The sequence below is a fragment of the Lynx canadensis genome, chromosome D1 (assembly GCF_007474595.2).
Source record: "Lynx canadensis isolate LIC74 chromosome D1, mLynCan4.pri.v2, whole genome shotgun sequence".
Lineage (NCBI taxonomy): Eukaryota > Metazoa > Chordata > Mammalia > Carnivora > Felidae > Lynx > Lynx canadensis.
Window position 1 is genome coordinate 69,285,384 of NC_044312.2, and position 22,427 is coordinate 69,307,810.

The following is a 22,427-nucleotide window of genomic DNA, read 5'->3' on the forward strand; positions in this document are numbered from 1 at the left end:
TTCCCCCCCGCCCCCCACATTGCCCCACCTAGAACAAACTATTCAGGAAAGACAGGTTTGCGTGGTAGCAATGTATCTTAAGATGAAAGTGAATTCAACTTAAAGAAGGAATATAAAACTCGGAAATATTTTATTTAGGATTTTAGAGATCTTATTGACTTCACCTAGTCACTGTTATAAAGTGAGAAGTGAGGATCTCTCTTCCTTTGAACATACAGTTTATCAATGATTATTCTTAAATCTAAAAAAATATGTGTCTGAATATTCACTGTATTCTGTTTCAGATGAAGGTATAATCTTCAAAGTTTATTGGATGATGCTTGAACATACCGATTTAATATAGAATTTTTGTCAAATTTAATGGTCATGGAATGTGATGGGTTCCAGCTGGAACCTTGATTTTTGATAACATTTGCAAAGAAATACCGTAGGTAAAGCAGGAAAAAAAAAAAAAAAAGCAGGGAACATTTCTTTGAGATAGCCAAATACAGCTTGCGTCTCTTAAATGAGTTGCTATGAATGAAAATGTTTTTTTCCTTCTAAAATTTATTTATAATTTTATTGTAAGGTCTACTTTTAAAAAGTGCCTTTAAAACTTAGAATCACCACCTTTTATTATTTTGTTAAGAAATAGTCTGCGTCTTCAGAAAAAAAACACTGCTAGAACATATTTAATATGGCCTATATATATGTAAAATATAATATAGTTAGTAACATTTATGGCACTCTAAAAAGATTCACGTTGTGGAGAATGCAGCCATGCATGGGCCAGAAGTCTCTGTTCTGGTGGACAGCTGAATGGACTAGAAAGAATATTACACGTGAGACCTATCTAATAAAACTCCTGTTTCTGCTCCCTTGCTTACAGATGAGGAAACATAGGCGCTCAAGGTTTAATTGATAATTAAGTTAATAATTGTTTCGTCCTATCTAACCCAGCACGGGCTCAGCAACTCAGAGTCAGGCTGTGTGTTGACACATTGCTGTCTCCATAATTCACTGAACATCTGTAATACGGATGGTTCGACTAAGTGGAAGACTAAATAAATATAAAATAAATAAATGAATAAAAGAGGGCAATCATTATCTCCTTTTAAAAAGGCCCTCTGAGTCTCCGCTCCTTTGTCCCAGCTCCTCAAATATCCTTTACCTATAGTATTTCTTTGTAAGTGGGCAAGAATCAAAACCCGAGGCTCACGCAGGGATTTTGCTTCCTGGTTGAGGGTTTCCGCACAAGCCGCCAGCAGCTGCGTGTCTAACATTTACGTCTGCTTCCCTTGTCATTTCAGCCCGACCTGTTTGGAGCTGTGAGTAGCCCCAGTGTGTGAATGTTCCAGGTTGGGCTTCCCTAAAGCTGAACTCAAGGCATGGAATCCAGGCATGTTTGTGCCCTTCAGTTGGGGTTCTGTGTCCCCTGGTAGTTGGCCGACTTGCGGGGCTCCAACCCGGAGGAGCCTGGTTTATGCTTGCTTCCCTCTTGAGAGTTTGCTCAGTGAATGGGGGGAGGGGGGACAGAAAAAAAAAAAAAGGAAACCTACTTTGCTCAGTAGCAGATTCAAAAATTTGTCCTCCTATGTGATACATAAACAGAGTAGACTTGGAGGTGTGACGAGCAGAATGGCATTAGGGGCGATTAAGTAATTACAGCAGAAACACACACAAGAAAAAAATACTGTGCTTGTACCAGCTGCCTTGAAGAATGGAAAGTGCGCTATGCAAAGAACAAGCAATTACCGCCCCTGCCTTCTGAGCTGACCTCTCCAGATCAATAAAGATTTAGCAGCCTTAAAGAATGTTTTCTGATTTTAGCCCAAAGAATAGGTGCCTGAAAATTAATCAAACTGCAATTTAAACTTGACCTCAAGAGAATTCGAAGAGGCACCCTACGCCCTTGTACAGCACCTGGCACCCGAGTGCCAGCCCAGGGTATTGGAAGACAGGCATGGAGCTTTAAGTCCATGGGGGCTGGAGATGCTGAAAATCACCTGTTCACAGATAAATCCCCCAGAGCTGATAGAGGTGGCAGTGGACTCTGGGAATCTCTGCAGGTGGATGGACCCTTGTCCTTTCAGGTTCAGGTGGGAAAATCTTGAGTTTTTGACGAGCATTGGCTTGCGTTCTTTAACCACCACCTTTCAAGACAACCGTGTTCTTGGGCTTTGAAAATCGGAGCAAGTATTCTAGGCCCTTTTTTTTCCAGCAGTTAATGAATTGACTTGGTAATTATGAAAGGTGATATGTGTTGAACCAGGTCCTGAGAACACACCCAAATAAGATAAGGGTGCTGCCTTCAGGGAGCTTGACACCAGGGGCGCAGACCGATTGACAGGCACTCAGAGAAGTGCTCTGGTACAAGGGCATGAGGCTGTGGGAGCATGTGGCCAGGCTCCCCAGACTGGACTTGGGGATCCAGGAAGGCTCCTGGAGGGAGTGCTCTCCCTGCTGAAAGGGGAAGAGTCTTGGAAAGATGCATGTGGCATCTGTGTGATGTGTGAGGCTCTGTGGGCGGTGAGGGCTCTGTTACGGATTCCACTGCCGGTACGCTTGCACTTGGTCTGATTTCTTCGCTTAGAGGTCCATTTTACCTTCCTACCCACCTATCTATCTACGCACCGACCTGTTTATCTGTAATTTTAATTGTGGTCAAATGCATATAACCTAAATGCACTGCCTTAACCATTTTTAAGTGTACAGGTCAGTGGCGTTAAGCACTGTCCCATTGGTTTGCCCCCCGTCCTTGTGATCCGTCTCCATAACTGTTTTCATGGAAGACTGAAACTCTGTGCCTATTCATGCTGCGTGCGAGCGCCGCGGGGAAGGTTTTGCCGAAGAGGGGCCAGTTTGGTCTCTGGAGTATGTGCGTCTTAGCTTACAGGGGGCTAAGGGAAGGACATTTTGGAAAAGAGGTGCGTGCACAGCAGCGGGCGAGAGACTCGTCTCTACGTTCAGGCGGTCTAGTTTGGTAGCTGCCAGTTTAGAGCCGTCTGTGCTCAGATCTTGGCCTTGCACCTCTTCTGAGCGAGGCTGGGCAGTTGATCTCTTTCTGGATCTTGGTTTCCTCATTTCTAAATGGGAATGGTGCTGGCACTTTTCTCATAGGATTGTTAAGAGGATTGAATGAATTGACCTATAAAGTGCTTCCGTAGGGCCAGGTCCAGAACGTACACGGTGTAAGCGTCCACTACTGCTGTAGAGTCCTCGGGTCTACCAAAAACAGGCTCCGATCTGTGTGCGTCTGGACTCGAAGCTTGTGACTAGTCCTAGAAAGTGGGAGAATGGCTCCTGGGGGGTCCTGAAGATAGAGAGGATTCAGGTTGACACAGACGTCTGACTTCCAAGCTTTTCTTTTTTCATTCAAGTGCTCAAATGTCTCAACTTGTAGCTGATTATTTAAATTTTCTTCAAAAATTGGAGTCATTTTTGGGGCGCCTGAGTGGCTCAGTCGGTTAAGCGTCTGACTTAAGCTCAGGTCATGATCTCACGGTTTGTGGGTTCGAGCCCCATGTCGGGCTCTGTGCTGACAGCTCAGAGCCTGGAGCCTGCTTCGGATTCTGTGTCTCCTTCTCTCTCTCTGCCCCTCCCCTGCTCATGCTTTGTCTCTCCTTCAAAAATAAATAAACGTTAAAAAAAATAAAAAAAAAAGGTAGAGTCATTTTTTAAAACAATAGAACATAAAAAAAGTGTAAGACAAAAACCTGTAATGTCACCCTCCTAATAGTAACTATTTTTTAAAATTTCAGTTACTTTATTTTGTAGGTACAAGCATAAAATCAAAGTTTTAATTGTGTATATACCATACACAATTTCGTGAGTACATAAATATTACATAACACATGTAAGTCTATTTTATAATATATACAAATACATATACATATAATTTCATACACACTTCTACACATACAGGTGTGTATTTTCTAATACATATATACACAATGTTGTATTTTGCTTTAGAAAATCAATACTCTGAGAAGCTTTCCTCAATGTTTCAGCCTGTTCTTTTTCATTTTTCTTACAAATGGAGACAGTTTTCCTTTGCATTATGTACTGTGGTTTTCTTAGTCATCCCCACGTTCATAGTATCATGGGTGATTCTGTAATGTGTATCTTTGTGATCCTAATGTTTTTCTTCCATGGAATTCTCTTTTTGATAAATTTCTAAGGCAAGGATTACTAAGTGAAAGGATCCAAGCCTTTGAGGCTCTTGGTCATGTAGCCATTTGGGTCTTCACATCCCCAACACCATGGTGCATCCCCGGTGTCATATTCACTGCAGATGTTATTACTGTCTGTACAAGTTTGCTGGTTAGGAGCTTTACAGTAACACCTTCAGCTTGCTCAAATTTGTCATCCTTTCCCTCTCCTAGTGAAGGGGGAGAGTCACATACTTCTGAGTGACTTGTCCATTCATCTCCTTTTCTGGTTGTGTTCTTGATATTTTCTAAAACAAATTTGAATAGTTTACTTACCATAAATATTAGCTTTGTGTTGGAAAAGAATTCAGGTGCAGGAAATTTAAAAAGAGAAGGACAAAGATTCGGAGTGCCTGGGTGGCTCAGTCGGTTAAGCGTCCGACTTTGGCTCAGGTCATGATCTCGCAGTCTGTGAGTTCAAGCGCTGCCTCGGGCTCTGTGCTGACAGCTCAGAGTCTGGAGCCTGCCTGGGATTCTGTGTGTGTGTCTCTCTCTGCCCCTCCCCCACTCTTGCTCGCATGCGCGCGCGCTCTCTCTCTCTCTCTCTCACACACACACACACACACACACACACACACAAAGACTCTTTCATTGCCCTGCAGTAGTCAGGCATGCACCCTTGCCGTTGTGTTCCGGGGACGGAGAAGGAACCTGTGCTCACCATGTGCCAGCTCTGCTGGGATGACATGGGTAGAGTCTGGACTCTCCAATGGCCTTGCTTTTCTGTTGCCTTTTGTTGTGAGCAGAAAAACACAGCGGCTGTCCATTCTCTCAGCCCTAACGGTATGCTTACTGCATTCACAGGGTCTCCCGCACCTCCTGTCCCATCAGCAGACAGTACAGAGCCAGTGGCGAGGAGGCAATCTGTTTTCATCTGTCATGGGTCAGAGGTTAGAATGTGCCTTCCCTGATATCCTTCTCCCCGCTCCAGTTCTCAGTACAGCATCCCTGTTAAGAGATCCCTCAGCTATTCCTTGATTACCTCCAGTGATGGGGGATTGACTGTGGCACACACAAAAAAAACAGACTTTGGGCTCAAGCTGAGGTGGATCTGGGTTTGAATGTCTGTTTGACAGGTGGACAAATGACTTAAAGTTTCTAAACTTCATTTTCTTCGTTATCTGGAGAACGGATGTAGTAATGGGTGTAGCTCTACTTAGAGCTGTGATGAGGAGTAGGAGAAATAATAAAAATAACGTCCTGACCCTTGTGCCTCACAGACAGTAGTGTTAAATAAATGTTAGCTGTGGCTATGATTTCCATTTACTACTCCAAGGTATTTCCTTAAGCTTTTGCCATTGTATTTGATATTGTGAGTTAAAAGTACCTCCCATAGTGACATGAAATTTGGAGTATATTCTTCCTTAGTGGAGATGTTGGTGGGCATTGGCTTTGAGCTGATTCCCAGCTGCTGGGCTGGGCTGGGTGGGGTTGTAACGCATCCAGGCTGCCTCTCGTTTGGTTTTCAAGGTCCGATTTACAGGCTTCTGGTTTGTCCTTCTCTTTCCTGGCTGTTGTCCCTGCCCTGGCATCCGCAATAGAGGACAGACAAAAACATTTAGACGAAGCGAAATTCTGTTCCACTTACTCGTTATCTGTTCCCTCACACAGAAAATACTGTAGGTTAGCAAAGAGTGATGAGGTAGAGATCATGCTTCCAACTGCATAGCAATGCGCCCAGCTCCAAAATACTACATTTACTGGAGTGATAGGTAAGCCAATACCAGGGTGGTTGGGGCACAGGTTGGGTTGTACTTGACTCTTCTACTTATCTCTGGACTTCAGCATTTCAATATGTTTGCTTTAGCTTCCCGAGAATTATAGTTGATGATCTGAGACTTCCTCTAAGTTTCATGTGATTTAACCAGACAGCTTTTATCCTTGAGGAGCCAGTATCACGGGTGTTCGTACTCGGTGTATGGACCTTATGATTATGATGTCCCTGTTTGTCTAACCCAATTCACTATGCCCTGTAGAGAATAACTCAGTGGCAAGAGCTCCCTGCTAGCGTCTTGGGAAGTGCTTTTTATTAACGGTCCATTTCGGTTTTAAAAATAAAATATAAAGGATTTTAATAAATTTAAGAAACAGTGCTGGTGTGTTAATTACGATTTTAACCAGTGGTCTTTGGGGAGCTGGTGGGGAGGGAGGATGAAGAAAATTTAAAAAGCAAATCTTGGGGCGTCTGGGGAGCTCCGTTGGTTGATCATCCGACTCTTGATTTGGGCTCAGGTCATGATCTCAGGGTCGTGGGATCGAGCGTCACGTTGGGCTCTGCACTGAGCGTGGAGCCTGCTTGAGATTCTCCCTCTCTTTCCCTCTGCCTCTCCTCTGCTCACGTGCGTGTGCTCTCTCTCAAAAATAAAAATAAAAAGCAAACCTTGAGTTATAAGTTGCCTGCGAACAGGAGTGGTATTTAAAATATTTATTAAACCATAAGGACATTGACACCAGGGAAAGCACTGGAGGCCCCGGGGTGTTCCAGGGACTTATCCTTCATGGGGATAGAGAGGAGGCCTGGGGGTTCTGGGAGGGGGGGGGCAGCCAAAGGGACAGGGCATTCCACGGGCTTGTACCACTGGCTCTTCACCAACTCGTATGGAAGTATTTCAGTATTGTAGACAACCAGCTTGGCCCTACTGGGGAGGTATTGGTGGGGTTGGTGTGGATAGTACCAGCAGCATCCACATCCCCTTTGACAGGTGTTTAGAGGTGTTAGAGGGACCCCTTGCTTGTGGCTTCCTTTGTCTCACTGCTGAGGGGACTTCTGTTGTGCTGGCCTGTTGATCTCCCGGTAGGCGCTTGGAAGGTGTCATATAAGAATTTAGGGTTGTCTATTTGAGAAGCACTGAGACACATTCCTTTATTCAGAAAATACCACAGTGTGACAGGCACAGTCCCAGTCTTCAAGGGTCCCCAGTCTGCACCAGTGGCTTCCATTTTTCCCTGCTCTTGTGGATTCCAGGAATCTGTCCATAGGAGATGATTACAAGGATGTTTGCCATAACAGTGAACAGTTGGGCAACATATGAATGCGCACCCGTGGGGAAATAGTCAAATAATAAGTATATCCACAACATGGGATACTATACGTCTTAAAAATCACGAATACAAAGAATGTTTCAGGACTCAGGAAAATGCTAAGTGTGAAATGAACCCAAGACTGTAGGGAATAATAATAAATAGTATTGATGAGAATAACATTATTTATGCAAGAAGTACATCAGAATGTGTTGTTAGCACTGACGACTGTTTGGTGGAGGACTATGGGTAAAGTTCGTTTTCTGTGTATATTTCCAGATGTTCCAGTTTTTTGGTCATCTGTGGGTATGAACTTTACGTTTAGAATAAATGTAATATTTTTAAAATCCAGTTTAAAGTTTTAAACTTAATGTCTAATCAGCAGCTGAGTATGCCGAATTGAAACTTGGAGAAACACATTTAGAGCTTGTGTCAATTGCCTATAAAGGAAGCTGCTGACTTAGTGGGATAAAAATAAGAGCCTAGGTCAGCCTCCTCATGCGGGTGTACCCAGCTCCTCCAGGTTTCCAGACTGTGAGGGTTCAGAGAGGCCCTAATGGGCTTGTTGAAAAGCTCTACTTGGCTTCTCATTAATGTCCCTCCCCGAGTCGAGTCGTGCGCTGCTCTGCCGGCTAACCTTGTCCGAAGGTTACCCGTGGCTCTCCAGGGCTCGGCTAATTTTAAACCCGGTCGGCCAGTGCGGTGGCGTGGCATCACACTGTGGAGACACGAACAGCTCCCTGGGAGACACAGCTGGGGAAAGATGAGCTGAGTCCTGGGTTTTTTCTCCTCCTCCTGTAAGTGACCAGGCACGCTGGACAAGCCAAAAGAGCTGGGCTAATAATGAGAGCTTTTATGGTTAAAAAAAAAAAAAAAAAATCGGGATTATTAAAGATCTTTTGCAGTGGCAGTGCCGGTTGGTAATTGCACGGTGTGATGTGTCCTGCATGAACTGTGTGAATTCTGACAGCCTGAGGAGGAACAAGCGGATGAGATCCTCTCTTCCGGGAATTAGACTGTTTCTAAAGACCGAGTGAAACTGCTGTTAATTTCACTGTGTGTGTGTTAGTCTTCTAAACCTGCAGAACTCAGCCCCGGCTGCTAATAGGTTCCTTTTCCGAAGTTTTGGATGGGATTGGGAGAGGGCTATTTCTTAAAAGAAAAAAAAAAAAAATGAAGCACACAATCTGCCTGTCTGCGTGTTTACCAGCTGGGCTGGTTGCCACTGTGATTGCCATTTTAAAGTCCCTCCCCCGCCCCTTCCCCTTTAAGTATTTGCAAGGGAGTCCTGTTCAGGGCACTGCTTGCCTTCATAATCCTCATAACCCTGCTATTTTAACATGAAACATAGATCAATGACTATAAAATAAGGTCTTGTTGGAGAACCTTTCCTCAGGAAAACACACTTTTTTTTTTTTTAAAGAAGATCTTAAAGAATCTATTTTTTTTTTCCTATTTGGATTTTTTTTTTTTTTTTAATCTGCCTCCCTTTCAACACCTTCCTCCGGGGGATCTAATGTGCTGGGGCTTTCACAGCAGGCTCTCGCATGAGGGATTACAATGGGAAACCAAATCCGCCCCCGACACTGCCTGGCCTTGGGTTTTACCTGCCAGCTGGAGAAGGGCATTTCTTGTAACTAGGTCTGCACCCAACCCACCCTCTTATAAAACAGTTGCTAGGAGCGCATTACAGAAGCATGGTGTATGGAGTATACCCAGATGAAAGAACAGTGGACGGAGAATCAATAACCTGTTAACTCGCCACCGTGATTGAAGTTAACTTTATTTGAAGCACGCCGGCTGGGTCAGACCACATCAAGCCAGCAGTGTTCCTGCATGAGGGTAGCACGGGGGTGACTTTTGGTTTCATTTTGGGAAAAGGAAAAAAAAATGTGCGAATGCTTTTTATTAGCCTTTTCTTTCTTGAAGGTCTGTTCCTCCTTCAGCAGAGTTAATTAGCTTTGTCATGTTTGGATTTAGTTTTGAGAAAATTAAAGCTGAGTAATATCAGGGATTTGTTGAATGGGAATACTTGTTAAAACCTTCACTGACCCCAATCTGACTTTTATAAAAGAAGCAAACTAAATAAGAAAAATAAATAAATAAATAAAAATCCGCCCCCCCCCCATCTCTTGCCCTAAAATAATGTTTTTAAAAGCACGTTTAAAGTAGTTAAGCAGAATATAAATATAAGCTGCTCTGGATGGGACACTAAGTGAATGAGTTATTGTAGGGGCTGTAGTGGTTATGTGAAGAGCATAGTTGTGAATTTAAAGTATATTTCTTAAAACCCAGTTCCTCTTTGACTCAAACTCAAATGTCTGCTTTTTGTTGTTGTTGTTTTTTGTGTGTGTGTGTGTGTGTGTGTGTGTGTGTGTTTTCTCCTGGGCTTCTCTTTCTGCACTTGGCCTGCTCGCTGACTGTGCAGGCCCGCTGTTATTTTGCGGTAACTTGACACTTTGGCCTGCCGACTGCAGCCCCCAGGCCCCCGGAGGGGGACTGGCTGTGAGCTGAGAAGGCTGGAACCTGTGTCCCACATGGAGCAGCTGTGGCAGGGCTGGGGCTCAGGGATCGGAGCAGGGATCCCACAGACCTGGGAGGAGGGCCTGTGTGTCATCAGTTAAGACCTCGGGTTGTGGCTCATTAGGTAACAGGCCCTACCTTGAAGGGGGTTCAGCAGAGTTGATGTTGAGACTAGAAGCTAGCTCATCAGGGCCTTTGGAGATTGGAGGAAGGTTTTTCAAGCCAGTGACTTTTTAATTTTGTTCTGTGGGTTTGGTCTAGAGTATGCCTGGGGCTGTCTTTGTGACTCCTTAGACAAGGATGAATTTCTTAATAGTCATAAAAACTGTATTAATATTTTATGTTAAACTAAATCAGGCAATTATTTATTGAGCCGGGGTGGGGATGAGGTGTAGAGATGAATGGGGCAGAGTCCCTGGCTTATGAAATGTCTGTAGTATAGCAGGAAAGACAGATATATAAGCAGTAATTATTCATTAGAGCTATATACATTTGTTCAGCAATTACGTTGAGAACCTGCAGTGTGTCAGCCACAGTTCTAAGATGTGTGTGCACTCATACTCACTAATCTGTAAGCCTGTAGATAATGATAAATAACGTACGTAATGACTGCCGATGATTGAGACACCCGTACTTTACATCCACTCATCATCTTTACAACAGGTAGGTAGTGCTAATTCTCATTGGCACAGAAGGGGGATAAAAACACCGGGACACAGCTAAAAAGTGGAGAACTCAAAATTCAAACTCTTTGGTATTCCAAAACCCTAGGTACTCTTTATATATATTTCACTGCTTTGACATATAGGCTCTCCAGATGCACAGTGTACTCCCTGCAGCTCTAGGGGTACCCATGAACGAAAACATGTAGCAGACATTTTTTTGGAGTTCCAGAAACTTGTCTGGTGTTGAGAGATGATATAGGAATGCCAAGGAACTTACCGATTAGCTGGGAGACCGTATCTTAAGAGACATTATGGTGAAGCATGCATGTGTGGGGGTTGGAAGTTTATTTGAGGTGCTCTGGGGACACAGATGTGACTTCTCTGAGTGGAGGCATCTGCTAAGGCAGATTGAGAGAGGTTGGTAGTTTTGGTCTTGAAAGGACCAATAGATATTCATTAGGCAGAACGGCTGGTGAAGGAAGCACCAGGGCAGAGGGACCCAGGTGGCGGAAGGATTGAAGCAGGCGGCCCGCCGTATCTGGGCACCACGGAGCAGTCACGTGGTCGGAATGGGAGCAGGCTGCAGCTAGGTGGTTCAGGCCACGGGTGCCCCTGTTATGCACTTGGGTTCTGGAGTGGGTGGGGATCTGCTGAAAGATTTTGAATGAGCATATGATGAAAGTCCTATTTGCATTTTGGGAGCACAGGAGAGACTTGGTAAAAAAAAAAAAAATACATTTCTTGGGGCCTCTGGTTCAGTACTTCTGGCCTCAGAGCTGGGATCATATTTTTAAGAAGCCGCCTATGTCGTCTCGACCTATATCCAGAGCTGGGAGTCGGCCAGAACCAGGTTGTCAAGAGTGGTAGTGGTTTGGGGACATAGGCAACTGCCGTGAGACAAGAGCAGAGTCGATGGGGATGGAGGGGAGCGGAGGGCATGCAGCTGAGGGATTGGGGGGCTGAGTGGACACTCTTGGGATTCAGTTGCATCAGAAAGGGTGGGGGGAGCGTGGGATGGTGGTCCCCGCCGTGGGTGCTGTGCTCCCGTGAGTCGCGGAGCCTCTCTGAGGGGGCTGTGCGATTGGGTCCCCTCACCAAGGACCTGGAAAATCTCTTCGGGTTTCCTGGCTGCTTTTAGAGACAGACCCTCAGTGCAGAGACATGGCGTCGAAGGTGTCAGCACCCAGTCTGCCCGGTCTGTGCGTATGTGAGGGTTTGGGTTTGTTTGGCTTGCTTTTGGGCCGTTTAGGCCTTCAAGTTGAATCCTGCATGCTGAACCCATCCACATCAGTCAGTTGGACTGATGGGGAATCAACACCATGAACGTTGGAGAAAGGGAGAGCCCGAGACAGAGGGAGGGCTGTTGTGCCATTCCACAGGTGGAATCCGCAATGGATTCGGGTTCGAGGGGAGGAGTTGAAGGCCGGCGTTCCGTGTTCCTCTATCAGGGTAGCAGATTGTGTTGGAAGAAGAAGAGATCCTGGACAGAAATATAAACCCAGCCCCCTTAATTTTCTTCTGAAGAAAGAAGAAATCCTTGGGTGTGTGTGTGTATGAGTGTGTGTTGGGGAGCTGCAGAAATGTAGACTGAATCCATTTCTGGCCTTTTGCCTCCTTTACTTGGTACAGGGGACTTGCTGGCAGGGTGGGAGGGGGAGGCAGGAGTCTGGTGGCACGCCCTCTTTCAGAGCCTCCTGGGCCACGTGGAAGTGAAGGCACAGGGAGGCTGGATTCCAGAATTGGGTGCCTCAGCCTTTCTCAGTCTGTGCTTCTCGTTGCCTGGGGGTCTTGTCCCACTGTGTGTCCTTGAAGTGTTTGTGGACCTCTTGCATGCTTTAGAACTTGTTGGTGCTGTGCACACAGTAGATGCTCACGTAGCATCTGACTTTTTTGAATGAGTGGCTAATTGTCTAAAGGGGGAATACTCGCTTATCCTGCCTGAGCCAGTTTCCAGCCAGAGTGCCAAGACTAGTGCTCCTGCTGAAGTTGAACTGGGTGTAAGGCAAGGACCAGGTTTACATTTGGAGGATAGGGATGTGGGCAAGGGTGGGGCTTTAATTGGTCTCTGAATTTGCATCCCACTCGGTAGAAGACCTGTTTTGCAGCTGCTCCATCACTGTGTCCTCCTTACATGGCACATTGCGTCTCTCATTTGAAGAGTGGGGATTCCATTATGTCAGTAACACTGGGACCAGCGGACATTTGGGTCCACTGTTGTCTTTGGTCGTATGTCTTCGGTCAGATTATACATTCGTTCCTGTGGGCATTAGCTGGTGTTTGCATGTTGGCCATTCTCAGATGTGTGTCTGTGTGAGCACAGCAGCTTAGTCCCCGTGCTGGTTTGGGGGTGACTGTGCTGTCGGCACACAGCCCTCTTTGGGGACCAGGGGAATAATGCAGGGTGCTTGAAGACAAAGTCTAATGAGCAGTAATTGAAGATCCGAGTGGAGTTCATCTGGTAGCTCTGGGCTGTTTAAACAAACACATCTGTTTACACTGTCGTTAAAAACACCTTTATGAATTTGGAATGCTTCAGGGATGGAACACTTGAAGTTACCTAGAGAACTGTTCTGGCCTTGGACCACACTGAAAATGCTTTTGATTAAAAAATTCTGATTGCAAATTTATAAAATTATCTGTTCTTCATCCTTTATTCTCCCAAGCAGATAACACACTCGTGGGTGCACGCGCGCGCACACACACACACACACACACACACACACACACACCCCTTCCTGAGTGGCTTGCACACTCCTGATGTTGCTGGTATTTTCTTGTTAGCCGCTGTATGCAATAGCCCAGTCCTTTGGTCACGGTGTGCGAGGGGCCCTGTGTGATCCGGTTCAGCTTCGTGTTTTAAGCTCTGCTCCAGCCTTTCTGCTTTCTTGCTTTGCCCTTCTGTCAGCACATCCCATGCACGGACACTCTTCTCGGGCCCCCCTGAACCCTGCTTGTAATCGGCCTGGTAAGTCCTGTTTAGACTTCCACAGCAGTGTGAACCTCCCCTCCTGTGACCCTCTGGTTGACCTGAGAGGCGGGATCAGCTCCTGGATCTGTGCCCCAATCGCACTTGGTTCATTCCTCCTCTGACATCCTGTATCCATTCCTTGTTCATTCATTCCTTCACCCATGGACTCATTGTTTTAGACCTTCATTCAGTCATCATTTTGGAGGAGCAGTTACTGTGTGCCAGGCGCTCTGTTAAATGCCAGGGGCAGGAAGATGACTAAAGGCATGGACCTAAGCCTTAAAGATCTCACACACCTGCAAAGGCGGCAGACACATAAATCCTTCCTGTGCAGTGAGTGAGGCAAGTTCATTTGTCCTGGCGAGCCAAAGGCCTTCCCGGCTTCTGGCAGAAAATGAGGGAGGGGTCAGACAGCCTCCCAGAAGAGGGGCTTGAAGTCAGGAAGGATTATGAACTTCGATATCTGTCTCCCAGCTGGAAGGCTGCTCCTTGAAGGCAGGGAGAGTAGCTTATTTATCTCTGTTTCTGTAGTGCCTGGCACGTGATGGTGGACATGGGAGCAGGCTATGAGAAAACAGAAGTACTTTCCGCTTTGTGTTTCTACCCTCTTTGACTTCAGAATGAATTTAAGGCGGCTTGCAAGGCTGTAAAATGGCATTAATTAAAAGGGAAATGCAGGAAAGAAGAAAGGGATGGTGTAGAGGTAAGGCCCTGTAGTGGATCTGCGAATGAAACTAAACTTGCTGACAACCTCCGTGGCTTCTCTGAGGGGCCTGCCGGTGTGGCTCAGGGCAGTCTGCGGCTGGCGAGTAAAGCCAAGGCCTAGTCGGTTGACCACAACGTGAAAAACCAAACCAGACAAACACACGTTGTCTTGTTCGTCATCGAACTTACCTTTGGGATCTCTGTAAAGAGCAATCCGTGAGATATGATGAAGGACACCTTCACCTTCTTGGAGTAAATCCAGTGACTAATTCTTGGGATGTTCCTTTGTATGCTGATGGCGCTGCATAAAAGCGTAATTCGGTAAAAGCAGTTTACCGAGAGCTCCTGGAACACACTTGTCTCTAACGTAACTGTGGAATCAGAAAGGTTAGTTGTAGCTGCCCTTCTGCCGTGTTCCACTTTTATGCAGTCCCCTAATGCCACATGCCACTGTCCGAGGTCCTAGATGGCTCAGGGGCTCAATTTCTGCTTCCAGGGAGCTTTAGGATTGTGTTTTGGGCTCCAGATACCCCGGTATGATTTGGGATGAGGATCTGTATGCTTAGATCCCTTCGAAATGGCTATTGAAAAGTGGATTGGCCAGACCCAACACCCCCACAAAAAAGGGATATCCTGATTTTTGATGGTTGAGGGGCTGGAAAAGGACAACATGTGTTGTGTTGAATTGTGTCCTTGGTTTCCTGACGGTGACAGGGAAGAGTAGTTTTTTCTGGAGCCCAGAGTTTGGATCTTACATTGTGAGTACTGAGGAGGTCCATAGGGGTCTGTTGGATCTTTAGAGAGCATTTCAATGCCATCGTACCCCGTACAAGAACTGGAGCAGAGCTTGGACTTCACAGTTCGGCACTTTAAAGTTTATTTATTTGTTTGGAGATAGACAGAACCAGCAGCAAAAGGGCAGAGAGAGGGGGACAGAGGATCCAAAGCAGGGGTTATGTGCTGACAGCAGAGAGATCGACGCGGGGCTCGAACTCAGGAACTGTGAGATCATGACCTGAGCCGAAGTTGGACGCTTCACCAACTGAGCCACCCAGGCGCCCCCACAGTTCAGCACTCTAAAATGCCAGCTTTGTTCAGTTGTTCTTGTTGATGGACTTCTGGCCCAATCAGAAGTGAACTGTGGATTTACCCAGTCCTTCTGTTTCCTTGCATACTGTGTAAATGATCCTGGGTAGACGTGGGCTCGGCTGGAATGAGAGAAGCACCCTAAGTCATAGGAGCTGGAGAAGGTGGCCCGGGACCATTTCTGTAGGTGGACTAGGGAGGGCTGTTCCTGATGCAATAGAATTCGAACTCCACATCAGCCAGAGGAACTGCATCTGGGCAGGTCAGCTGTTGGGACTCAGTCAGCCCAGAGCCAACATATCATTAAGTTGGCTGGCAGCAAGCTGTGTAACACTGCGTCCCCATGGCCTTTTGTAAGAAGGGTGACACCCCAGTTGTGACCTACAGACTTGCCACCCAGGGCGCAGCACTCTGCTTGTATGAGGCTCATTTGTAGGCACTCTTCCTGGTATGGGACTGAGATGGGCCGTTTGAAATGCTCGCCATCGGGTTTGACCAAGCACAGCGTATGTACCTCCCTGCTGTGTTGGTTTCTTTTAAAATACAAACTGTCTCCTTTTGATTTTTTTTTTTTTAATTTGTATTCATTGCCATTTAAAACGAGAAGGCATCACAGTAATCTGATGGTGAACCTCACCAACTAAGAAAGTAATAGTATCTGTAACTTAGTGACTAAGGAATATTCTTTTTGTGGTGTTTGTTTTCTTTGTTTTAAAGAATCGTTGCGGGGGCGCCTGGGTGGCTCAGTCGGTTAAGTGTCCGACTTCGGCTCAGGTCATGGTCTCACGGTTCGTGAGTTCGAGCTGTGTGTCGGGCTCTGTGCTGACAGCTCAGAGCCTGGAGCCTGCTTCGGATTCTGTGTCACCTTCTCTCTCTGCCCCTCCCCTACTCGCGCTCTGTCTCACTCTGTCTCTCAAAAATAAATAAATGTAATAAAAAAATTAAAAAAAAAAAGAATCACTGGGATTGCTCTGCCCACCTCAAATATATGTTCACTTTACAGACCTACGGGAATTGAAGGGTTTTCTTGGACTGTTACCCCTGGGAAAGGTCGTAAGAATTTTCCTTTTGAATGCTCACTGAGCGCTACTTAAAAGCTAACTCTTGTGGCATTTTTTTTTCTCTTAAAGCAGGAAAGAAACTTCTGTTTCTGCCTTTGAAATGTGTTAAGTAGTCGACCTCCTGGGGCCCCATGGCTCAGGCTGTGGACCATGCCATCCAGCTCCTGCCTCACATATGAGTGCACTGTCTTGATGTCAGGTTTTCACTTTGGAATGGTCAGATTGGATAGACTGCTTGGCTTTAGGTCTGTGGCCTAGTTCCTTTTGAAGGTGTCTTGGGATGAAACAGAGCAGTGATTCGTTTGACTGGTAGTGGCGGGAGGAGAAAGGGAGAGGCAAGAATTTCCGTTCTCCAAACTGAGGGTTGATGGGGGGTGGGAGGGAGGGGAGGGTGGGTGATGGGTATTGAGGAGGGCACCTTTTGCGATGAGCACTGGGTGTTGTATGGAAACCAATTTGACAATAAGCTTCATATATTAGAAAAAAAAAAAAGAATTTCCGTTCTCACTGGCTAACAGATTCCTTAAGGGGATGGGAAAGGTGATGCCACTAAAGGCTGGTAATACAGAGCTGCATGGCATGAAGTCCATCGAAGCCTTTTCTTGAACTGTCACCTGGGCAGGTACTTGGGGCTGATGGAGCCGGAGAATTAATCAGAGAAACTCAGGAGGGTAATGCTAAAGTCCTCCCGTGGGGTGCTCAGCATCGCGGTCTTGGTGAAGAGGCATTGGCTTGTTGACGGATCCTGTTGATATGGAAGTGATGTTTGCAAATGAGAAGGAGTAATTATCCACTCCTTCCTGCTGAAATTAGCATCTGTTGGCAATTGAAGTCTATGACACCAAGGCTCACTGGCTGCTAATGGCTTTATGTTCTTAGCGTTGTCATTTCCTGAACGTTCTGCTCAGACAAGGACTTAACATTCTGCAGCTCCATTTCTCTGGAGGTTGCCTCCAAAATCCAGTCTGTCAGGCTTCGCTTGCATTTCTCGGGCTACTTGTTGGCAGGTTTGGCTAGTGTCTAAAATGATGGGAAACTAGTAACTTGTCCCACCTTACGTATGCAAAGTGATGAACCATCATGAGTGCCTGACATTCCTACCAACTACCTGGGGAGGTGAGTCAGTATCATCACTACTCATTAGGAATTAATTAGACTGCGCTTGCAGGTGTCAGTTGGAGACAGGGCTGAGCCTTCGGCACTGCCTACATTCTCTCCCTTGGAAATCCAGCCTCCAGCTCACTGTCTAGTGAGGGTGTAGTTGAGTCTGATATTCCCAGGGAAGGTGCGCTGTGTCTGGCAAAATGACTCCTGGATTCAGATTTTCATTAATATAGGACTTTAGTCAACTTAGTTAGGTCTCTGGACCTCATAAGGTGGAGATAATACCCGATAGGAGTAGGGCAGTGATGAAGTAAGATACTGTAGGTCAGAGCTTCTGGCATTGTGCTTGAAACGTGGTTCATTGGGAGAAGGTTGAATTGGGATTTGAGGTTCCAGTTCACTTTGGAAGTAAAGAATCTTTTTTTCCTAGTCTTTTATTGGAGGGCAGCTTTTCTCTTATGAGGAAAATCTGGGCTGTCACTAAGATCACAGTGACCAAGAGTGATTCTCTTTCTTTAAATGGCTCTCACCTTTGCCTACGTCCACATTCTTCTGAGCTCATAGAAATCTTCCTTAGCATTCCTTTCAGTGCCACTCCTTAATGTTCCTTTTTCATTCACCCGCTCACTCAAATTTGCTTTGTTACCATTTTTCATTTCTTCAGATTTCTTCGTTGGCCACCTCTTGGGTTTCTGGCCTTCACATCCTCGCCACTTTGCCTCTCTTATGACTTTTCTCATAGCTGCTGTTGTCTGGTTCTGTCTTCTCTAGGGGCCAGAAGAAAAGAGAACGAGAGAGGGTAAAACATTGTATCTCAGAAATTTCCATTCCACTCAAAATAATGTTTGTTCATCGAAGCAGGAGTTTACCTTCTAGAGGACCCAAACCATATTTGTGTCTTTAACACAGAAGGGCAGTCGGTTGTCAGTAATTGTGATTAATAATTAATAAATTGGGTTAGATAGTCAACTCTTGTTTATCTCAACTGTGCCTGTCTTAAGTCTGTTCTCTTACATCTTCGTAATTGGGTGATTTTCTCTGGGACTCTTCTCCTTAGAACCTTGACCAGATCAGGGTGAGGGATGGGAAAGGGACCAAAGCTCTCGCCCTTCTTGTGGAAAGCTTGGGTGATAAGTTCATTCATATTGATGTCAAAGAATGTTCACGTCATCCGGTTGTTGGTTCATTCTTTCATTGAGCATTATTCCACATACTGTGCTAGCACTGGGGATCCCGTGATGAGCGTAAAAGTCCCTGCCCTCAAGGAGATTGGAGTATCGCTGGGGTGCAATAACAAATCAACTTACCAAGTTTTATTATAGGTAGAGTCAATGGGAACACAAGGTAGTGTTGTGTTGGCCTTAGTTGGCCTTCAGTGTTAATGACGGAAACTGATGTACATGGGGGTTGATGAGTGCCCTGTGTTCCTGGGTTACTCAGGTGGAGATAGAGTCGTAATGCCCAATCCATCCCTTTTCTGGTTGCCTCGTAGAGTACTGAGACATTGCCTAACAGAGGCTGTATGGATTTTTGTGACCCTCATGTTCAGTGGCGTTTCATTAATCAGGAGGGTTATTTAAAACTAACCCCTTTATTTAAGAGCTCTTAAATCACCTGTAAGTGGGTGACGTGCTTACATTATGAGAGACCCATAGAAATTAAGATACAGGGAGCAACAGAATACTGTGCCCTAGGTCATACCCTTGTGAATAGGTCCCTTGAATGGAGTCAATGTCAGAAGCACCTGCATTTGACTGTCTCACCCCTTTCTTTGCCCAGACTTTTAGATTAAAATGTGAATTGGTTAACTGTATATATGCTATCACTTCACTGTAATCCTATCACCTTTCTTGAAGTGTCAGTGGGTAATTATGGAAGAACGATCCATTTAGGGAGTGTAGCTATTGGGGCAGTTAGCAGGAATATTTAGGTCCCAGGTAACTTTTATTATAGCGTGGCCAAGGAGACTTTTAGGAACAAAATGAGCTTTTAGAAAAGTGTTAATGACGGAAACGGAGGCACACAGATGCTACATAGTACACAATATATCCCCCTAAGTCTCTACAACAGTCCTGTGAGAGTAGAGTCCTTCTATCCCTTCATGATTTTTCTGTGTTGGGATTGAACTTAAATTTATGTCCATTTGTAGGTTAAACCCTCAGCTTCTACGAGATGAACTAGTTTAGTCTGGGTGTTGTGGCTGGTGGATGAGCCAGGTTTACAAGCCAGGTCAGGTTGAGTCTTAATACCACATGTTCCCTCTCCAGCCCCCGATCCTGGGCTTTTCTTCATTTCCTGAGTTGAGTGAAAGTTGACTCCCTTGCTCAAAGGATGTATGAGCCGGTGAGGATGTAAGCCCTGGCACAGATACTCTCTGCTCAACTCATTTGACTAGAGCTTGTTGTTGGTAATAAGCAGGCGTTTGCTGCTATACATTCAGGGGCCACGTAGATTGTGTGGTAGTTTACCGATTCCACACATGCTTAGGATATTCCTAATGTGTGACTGACACTCGCAGAGCCACCGGACACACGCTTCCAGGATGAGGTGGATTTTGAGCTGGGCTGGAAGGGACCTGAGGGATAGAATGCCAGGATGGTTATTTCGGTATCCAGTACGGGAGCTTTTCTCAGCCAGCCCCAGTCTTGTGATCGGAAACTCTCTGCCCAGACAGGGCCTCATCTTACAATTGGGTTGTAAAACCAAGGGCCTGTAGAACTCTGTGGATTATGTATGTGGTAGCTTCTGGGGCTATGTTCTGGCCCTTGTCCAGAGTAGGTAATTCCATCCTGCTGAGCTCCGGTTGACCAAATTGCAAGAGCCTGGACACAGCGTTCTTCCCTTTGCAGTAAATGAATAAAAACCTGAGAGCATTTAGAGCGCTGCCTGTGTTGACTAAGTGGATGGATCAGTTAATACTAGCTAATGTTGCATGCCCTAACCAAGGACTAGGGAGTTTTAGCTTTAGAGGTAACTTGAAGGGGTTGCCCGCCCGACTCTGCTGCCTGTCTTTACGGCACTTCCCTCCTTGTGGAACAGTTCAACTAGCTGGAAAATTTTCCGTATGTTGAGCCAGAATCTTCTTTGGAACTTCTACAGAATGGGTCTACACCCTTCCCATGTGGCAACTCTTAGAGGTTGTTCAATGTCTACGGACACTGAGCTTGACGGTTATGATTCAGAAAGATCTTACCAGCTTTGAGCCATGCCCTAAGGGTAAAAATAATGGAATTTAATAGGAATAAATATAAACTCCCGTTTTTAGCTCCGAAACCAGTTGCACAAGAGAGGAAATTCAGGAGCAGCACTTGGGAGCTTGGAGGTTTTATGAATCATAGGTTTATGAATCTGAGTGTCATTTATGAAGGGTTGTGGACAAACTGGGATGCATTTATGAGGGCTGGGCAGAGGGACAATGTGAATTATGCCTAGTCTGGAACGTAATCAGGAGGCTGGGGGCTGTTCCAGCCATACCTCAATGGGTGTTTGTTGGGGGGGGGGGAGGGTTGCTCCATTTCTGTCCCTTGAGGGATAGACCCTCAGGGGATGAATAGGTAGAAGTTAACTGGGTTTTAGCCTCCCAGATGGAAGAATTTCAGCATGCCAGTACAAAGGAAGTGGTATTGGGGAGGGAGTGGGTTCCTTGCCATTGGGGATGTTCAAGTGCAGACCGCGTGACCAGCTGATGGAAGAGTTAGAGAAGATGTCAAGCATAGGATCAGGGGGTGCCGCTGTATTTTGGCCTGGAGACTCTGAGGCTCTCACTCACACGGTGTTGTTCTCCTTAGGCAAGTCATGCTCCCCGGTCCCTCAGCAGGCCCTCACTGTCCTGGATTCTATCCCTCCACCATCGTGGTTGCATGCTGGGCACATCACCTGTTCATCCTACGGTGAGGCTCCCTACAGTGAATTCATACTGCTGGGAGCTGCCCAGAGCCCAGAGGGACTGGCCTGTGTTTTTTTGTGCCGTTCGTTTTGTTTTGTTTTGTTCTATTTTGGGGTCAGGTAGAGAAAGAGAAGGCGGGCTCGCCGCTACCTCAAAATGTTTGCTCATATTCTCATACTTCTTCCGAGAAAGTGCTTTGGAGGTGGAAGCGACTGTTGGGTAGAGTAGTACAGGTCAGCCTAAGTTTTGTAAGACTCCTAAATCCCAACCAAAAAAAATATAATAATTTGAGAATTCGAAAAGCCCACACTGGAGGCATCATGGAGTTCATCTGCAGGTCAATCACAAGACCTTTTCTTGTGGCAGAGTTTATGCTTCAACGTTTGGCAGGTTTTAAAGTCCTGTGTTAACGCACACGTGTTGGTAAGACGTGGTAAATATTTTGCTGACAAGCTCCTTGAGTGATGGGTCAATGGCAGCATTTAAAGGCAGACAACCTGAGGGTTTCTTTTATCCAGGTGCTGCTAGATCCAAAAAGCTGTCAGGCTAAGAAGCCAAATGCACCCACCAGTTACACCATTAATTGTGTCATGTTCACATGCCCCTGAGTTTCTGCACCTGGGATCTGTTGATCTACGCAGCTGGGGGAGGGCAGGTGAGAGGGGGTGCAGTTGGGAGCGAGAAGGAAAGAAGACAGGTTGCTTGCTCTCAGGGGACTGCCCCGGAACGCCGAACAGGTCCCCTGCGCCTGGTGGGGCCGCCGGCATCTGCTGCCCTTCTGGCCGCCTCTGTTGTAATATCGTGTGGACTTGAGGTGTGGAGGTGGATGGGATGGTGGTCACACCGAGCTGTCCCTGCTCCGGTCCTGTGCCTCCCTTCTTCGATCCATCCCCAGGCGCATTTCTTCTCCCCTTTTGGGGAAGCCTTTGAATTAATGATCTGATGCCTCTTCGACAAAGGAATATCGATATGTTAGTGTGCAGACGGCAGGGGGTACTGGATTAGATCATTTTCACATTGGTGTTTGTGCTGGTTTGACATTTGTTTGGAAAGCTTATCCCATTATGACCATAGGTTACATGCATAATTTAAGGGGAATAAATCTTTGAGAAAAATTTCTGGTGCTTCTGTAATCTTCAGTGCTACAGAAGAATAAATGAAAAGACTCCCTACGGTTCTCATGTGATCAGAAATTCCAAGCAGGCTACCAGATGAAGT